The 6,755-nt window shown below is 42.6% G+C and overlaps 2 non-coding genes across 2 annotated transcripts; both read left to right on the top strand.

Annotated features, from left to right (window-relative positions):
* The first annotated feature begins 2,861 nt into the window (after nucleotides 1-2,861).
* Nucleotides 2,862-4,783, top strand: LOC133667689 (small subunit ribosomal RNA). The gene has a single exon (XR_009833310.1). It is a non-coding gene; the product is annotated as a small subunit ribosomal RNA (ribosomal RNA).
* Nucleotides 4,784-6,326: 1,543 nt separating this feature from the next.
* Nucleotides 6,327-6,481, top strand: LOC133667690 (5.8S ribosomal RNA). Its single transcript, XR_009833311.1, has one exon. It is a non-coding gene; the product is annotated as a 5.8S ribosomal RNA (ribosomal RNA).
* The last annotated feature ends 274 nt before the right edge of the window (nucleotides 6,482-6,755 follow it).

Raw genomic sequence — 6,755 nt, 5'->3', positions numbered from 1 at the left:
CGAGCTATGGTCGAACCGACGTGACTCGGGTGTTTTTTCTTAATTTCTCGAAAAATAACCTTATAACTGGTATGTTTTTTTTTCATTAATCAATTTATATTTATCCTTCGCAATTTTTTATATTGTTAATTTTTTCTGTTCTTTCATCAGAAATTGATTTTTCGTAACTTTTCTTATTGAGAAAAAAAATTAATTTTTTTGAAAAAATATAATATTGACCTTTCATTTATATTATACCGTCATGTTAATATAAATTATAATTTTTTTTTACCGGGGAACTCTGAACGATATATATATAGAACGGGCGAACCGACATGACCGGGGACTTTGCGCCATACGCGTAGGACGGGCGAACCGACATGACCGGGGACTTTGCGCTATACGCGCAGGACGGGCGAACCGACATGACCGGGGACTTTGCGCCATACGCGTAAGACGGGCGAACCGACATGACCGGGGACTTTGCGCGTACGATCGAGCTATGGTCGAACCGACGTGACTCGGGTGTTTTTCTTAATTTCTCGAAAAATAACCTTATAACTGGTATGTTTTTTTTTCATTAATCAATTTATATTTATCCTTCGCAATTTTTTATATTGTTAATTTTTTCTGTTCTTTCATCAAGAAATTGATTTTTCGTAACTTTTCTTATTGAGAAAAAAATTTAATTTTTTTGAAAAATATAATATTGACCTTTCATTTATACCGTCATGTTAATATAAATTATAATTTTTTTTTACCGGGGAACTCTGAACGATATATATATAGAACGGGCGAACCGACATGACCGGGGACTTTGCGCCATACGCGTAGGACGGGCGAACCGACATGACCGGGGACTTTGCGCTATACGCGCAGGACGGGCGAACCGACATGACCGGGGACTTTGCGCTATACGCGTAAGACGGGCGAACCGACATGACCGGGGACTTTGCGCGTACGATCGAGCTATGGTCGAACCGACGTGACTCGGGTGTTTTTTTCTTAATTTCTCGAAAAATAACCTTATAACTGGTATGTTTTTTTTTCATTAATCAATTTATATTTATCCTTCGCAATTTTTTATATTGTTAATTTTTTCTGTTCTTTCATCAAAAATTGATTTTTCGTAACTTTTCTTATTGAGAAAAAAATTTAATTTTTTTGAAAAATATAATATTGACCTTTCATTTATACCGTCATGTTAATATAAATTATAATTTTTTTTTACCGGGGAACTCTGAACGATATATATATAGAACGGGCGAACCGACATGACCGGGGACTTTGCGCCATACGCGTAGGACGGGCGAACCGACATGACCGGGGACTTTGCGCCATACGCGTAAGACGGGCGAACCGACATGACCGGGGACTTTGCGCGTACGATCGAGCTATGGTCGAACCGACGTGACTCGGGTGTTTTTCTCTTAATTTCTCGAAAAATAACCTTATAACTGGTATGTTTTTTTTTCATTAATCAATTTATATTTATCCTTCGCAATTTTTTATATTCTTAATTTTTTCTGTTCTTTCATCAAAAATTGATTTTTCGTAACTTTTCTTATCGAGAAAAAAAAAATTTAATTTTTTTGAAAAATATAATATTGACCTTTCATTTATACCGTCATGTTAATATACTTATAATTTTTTTACTCTGAGCGATATATATAGAACGGGCGAACCGACATGACCGGGGACTTTGCGCGTACGGTCGGGCCACCGAACCGACATGACTCGGGCATTTTTTCTTAATTTCTCGAAAAATAACGTTATAACTGGTATGTTTTTTTTCATTAATCAATTTATATTTATCCTTTGCAATTTTTTATATTGTTAATTTTTTTTGTTCCTTTATTAAAAATTAATTTTTCGTAACTTTTCTTATCGAGAAAAAAAAAATTTAATTTTTTTGAAAAATCTATTATTGACCTTTCATTTATACCATCCTGTTAATATATTTGTAATTTTTTTTACCAATTTGTATAATGATAATGATCATCGATCGAAGTCTAAGTTCCAGCGTACCCTCCGCTCGGTCTGTCGCTACAGCGGTTTTGCACCATAAGCGGCCGTGCATTAGCCCGGTCGGCGCCGACATGGTGGCCGGCCGTTCGGTTACTGTAAGAGAAGCGACGGTCCGGTGCGGCCGGGCGGAGCAGCGTCGGGCGCGTGTCCGTTCTACGATCTCGGTCGAGATACGGTACACCGCTCCTCGGGAAATACTTTCTCGACTGTTTCTGTCCGGTTCTTACCGATCTTTCTCCACACTGCATAGCCGCGAGTCGGTGTCTATGACCGAATGGCTCTTGAGCGGCAAAGCGACCTATAGGGGGACGCTGGTGACCTGTATGTATGGCTTTTGCCATGTGTACTTGTACGACTGAGCATCAACTTTTAGCCTCGAGCGATCGGGCCTTTCTAACACCTAAGGATATATAAATCCCTAGGGCGTACGGGCGTGTCGAATAGTTCTTGGTGGCTTGCAATACGACACGTTTCGTATGATGAGCTTTGAGTTTGTAAAAGTGAGAGAAAAGAAACGACGTGCGATGTTATTGTAACACCACGTTGTTAAATAAAACACAATATTATATTATAATTTTTATATATATGATATTGTGAAGTATGATTCTTGAAATTGTGAATGAACGGGGCATATTGTGGAAGTGCTGATATTACATTGGGATATGCCTCAGCGTGAATTTATATTACGCGCTTTATGAAATTAAATTTTTTCAAAAGGTTACCAAATGTTTAGCATGCTTGATACGTGCTCGAATATTTATAAAGACCTATTGTAGTCGATCGGTGAGGGGGCACGGACGACGAAAAATATATATATGTCAAAATTGGCAAAATATATTAATAATAAACTAAGATCCCTGGTTGATCCTGCCAGTAGTCATATGCTTGTCTCAAAGATTAAGCCATGCATGTCTCAGTACATGCCGAATTAAGGTGAAACCGCGAATGGCTCATTAAATCAGTTATGGTTCATTAGATCGTGGACACATTTACTTGGATAACTGTGGTAATTCTAGAGCTAATACATGCAAACAGAATTCCTCTCAGAGATGGGAGGAATGCTTTTATTAGATCAAAACCAATCGGTGGCGGACGGCTCGTCCGTTCGTCCATCGTTTGTTTTGGTGACTCTGAATAACTTTGTGCTGATCGCATGGTCATCTAGCACCGGCGACGCATCTTTCAAATGTCTGCCTTATCAACTGTCGATGGTAGGTTCTGCGCCTACCATGGTTGTAACGGGTAACGGGGAATCAGGGTTCGATTCCGGAGAGGGAGCCTGAGAAACAGCTACCACATCCAAGGAAGGCAGCAGGCGCGCAAATTACCCACTCCCGGCACGGGGAGGTAGTGACGAAAAATAACGATACGGGACTCATCCGAGGCCCCGTAATCGGAATGAGTACACTTTAAATCCTTTAACGAGGACCAATTGAGGGCAAGTCTGGTGCCAGCAGCCGCGGTAATTCCAGCTCCAATAGCGTATATTAAAGTTGTTGCGGTTAAAAAGCTCGTAGTTGAATCTGTGTGTCACAGTGTCGGTTCACCGCTCGCGGTGTTTAACTGGCATTATGTGGTACGTCCTATCGGTGGGCTTAGCTCCTTGTGGGCGGTCCAACTAATATCCCATCGCGGTGCTCTTCACTGAGTGTCGAGGTGGGCCGATACGTTTACTTTGAAAAAATTAGAGTGCTTAAAGCAGGCTACCTTTGCCTGAATACTGTGTGCATGGAATAATGGAATAGGACCTCGGTTCTATTTTGTTGGTTTTCGGAACCCTGAGGTAATGATTAATAGGGACAGATGGGGGCATTCGTATTGCGACGTTAGAGGTGAAATTCTTGGATCGTCGCAAGACGGACAGAAGCGAAAGCATTTGCCAAAAATGTTTTCATTAATCAAGAACGAAAGTTAGAGGTTCGAAGGCGATCAGATACCGCCCTAGTTCTAACCATAAACGATGCCAGCCAGCGATCCGCCGAAGTTCCTCCGATGACTCGGCGGGCAGCTTCCGGGAAACCAAAGCTTTTGGGTTCCGGGGGAAGTATGGTTGCAAAGCTGAAACTTAAAGGAATTGACGGAAGGGCACCACCAGGAGTGGAGCCTGCGGCTTAATTTGACTCAACACGGGAAACCTCACCAGGCCCGGACACCGGAAGGATTGACAGATTGATAGCTCTTTCTTGATTCGGTGGGTGGTGGTGCATGGCCGTTCTTAGTTGGTGGAGCGATTTGTCTGGTTAATTCCGATAACGAACGAGACTCTAGCCTGCTAAATAGACGTAACTTATGGTATCTCGAAGGCCCTCGGCTTCGGTCGGTGGGTTTTTACTACCAACGTACAAACAAATCTTCTTAGAGGAACAGGCGGCTTCTAGCCGCACGAGATTGAGCAATAACAGGTCTGTGATGCCCTTAGATGTTCTGGGCCGCACGCGCGCTACACTGAAGGAATCAGCGTGTTTTCCCTGGCCGAAAGGCCCGGGTAACCCGCTGAACCTCCTTCGTGCTAGGGATTGGGGCTTGCAATTATTCCCCATGAACGAGGAATTCCCAGTAAGCGCGAGTCATAAGCTCGCGTTGATTACGTCCCTGCCCTTTGTACACACCGCCCGTCGCTACTACCGATTGAATGATTTAGTGAGGTCTTCGGACTGGTGCGCGGCCAATGTCTCGGCATTGCCGATGTTACCGGGAAGATGACCAAACTTGATCATTTAGAGGAAGTAAAAGTCGTAACAAGGTTTCCGTAGGTGAACCTGCGGAAGGATCATTAACGAATGAAACATACAAAAAGAGAATGCGTAACAAAAAAGAGAGATAAACAAGGAGAAGGATAAAATGGAATTTCGATTCCATTACTAAATACCAAAATGTACTTTGTACATCGAACGAATAATGAAATCACGGAACGATGGCTTACGTGAGGAGGGAAAGAAAAAGAAATCCCTTCCGTCCGTTGTATCCGTTGATTTCGATCATTTTCGAATTTTTTTCTTACCAGACACGAAAATTCGACACGAAGAGAGAGGGAATAACGATAAATAAGCTCGAAGAGACGCTTGCGTGAAGGTCTATTTATCGAATAAACGGACCCGCCGTCTCGACGAGATGAATGTCGTTATGGTACGCAAAAAAGATACAAAGGGACGCTTGCGTGAGATCGTCGTCGTCGTGTGTGCGTTTACGGATGCATATACGGACGCGATCCGCCGTCTCGATGATGTATATTTTTAATAAAGATTTATAAAGGTACGGTTTGCACGTACGTGTACGTATCACGTATGTATATGCATAATGGTATATACAAAATGATAAAAAAGAAAAAGGCGCTTGCGTGAGGTCGAATTTTTAAATGACCCGCCGCTTTAATAACATTACGTCCCTACTGAAATATATTGAAAACACAAAAATAAAATGACAAATGGCTTGACAACACAATAAGGCGCTTGCGTGAGGTCTTTTTTAAATAGACCCGCCGTCTTTATGAACGTATATGCGTGCGTTGCGTATGTGTATGTATATAGATACGTGCAAGAAAAGTACCAAATTCACATTTCTGTACCTCCTTTCCCTTTTTTTATTTTCGTTGCCTGAGCTCCCGTTATAAAACGGGAGATGGACGAGGACCGCACACCAAGACTTTGGGATCGAACGAAGCTGTCGAGATAATGATAATCGAAAAAGCGGTAAGGACAAGTAGCGCGTCGATAGTAAAACGAAATCGAAGGATGGACGAGCCGCCGTCGAACTTTGTTTCGCGACGTTCTCTTCGATGGATACCAGTTCGACCTCTTTTCTCTTATACGCTATAATCATTCTCGAATCGTGCTTCCTACCCATGGGTGGATGGTGTGATGGTCGTCGTCGTTGTAAGCTTTAAACCGACGAAACCAAGAACGGCGAAACCAAGATGCATCGCGTCGACGTGAGCCCGATTTTATCGCTTCTTATTTAAAAGTTGAAACGTTGTTCGTTCAGAGGGGAATATCGAATTATGTTCGGTTATACAGAGAGGCCATCGTGTCGTGAGTCGGACACCCGTACCGTTAGCGGATATTCGCTTCGGAAATTGGGAGGTAAGACCGCTCGAGGCCAACCGAAATTCGTATCCCATCGAATTTTATCGAGAATGCAATATATACCTGAACGAATTATAGTTTTCAATATCGAATTTTTTAAGCGTATGGGCTCTGCGACCATGCTTCGAAGAAGAGTCGTTCTCTCCAGGTTGAGCGACGGTTTAAAAAAAAAAAGGATTCAGTATCGGGGTATCCTCGTCGTTTCCTTAATATAAAAAATAAAAAGAAAAATACGATTACCCTGAACGGTGGATCACTTGGCTCGTGGGTCGATGAAGAACGCAGCTAATTGCGCGTCAACGTGTGAACTGCAGGACACATGAACATCGACATTTCGAACGCACATTGCGGTCCACGGATACAATTCCTGGACCACGCCTGGCTGAGGGTCGTTCACGTAACCCAAATACTGCTTGCGTTGCGTATCGTTACTCTTCGTACATTTGATCCTTTTTTCTCTCTTTTTGTAATCCCCGCCGTCGTTCTTTAAAATCGAACGTTTCCGAGTCGGGTGTCAAAAATCGAGGAAAGGACAAGTTACAAGGAGGAAGATGCGCGACGTACGAGCGATTGTTGGACGTTCGTTGGCGTTCGTCGCGGTCGTGACCGAGACTACAGAATCGAAATGCATGTGCTAGCGTGTGGTATGTAACAATGAAAATGTCA

This window comes from Apis cerana, unplaced genomic scaffold (assembly GCF_029169275.1).
Source record: "Apis cerana isolate GH-2021 unplaced genomic scaffold, AcerK_1.0 scaffold1_AcerK, whole genome shotgun sequence".
NCBI classification, from domain to species: Eukaryota; Metazoa; Arthropoda; class Insecta; order Hymenoptera; family Apidae; genus Apis; species Apis cerana.
The sequence above is the reverse complement of the archived record's forward strand: the minus strand, read 5'-3'. Positions and strand labels throughout refer to the sequence as shown.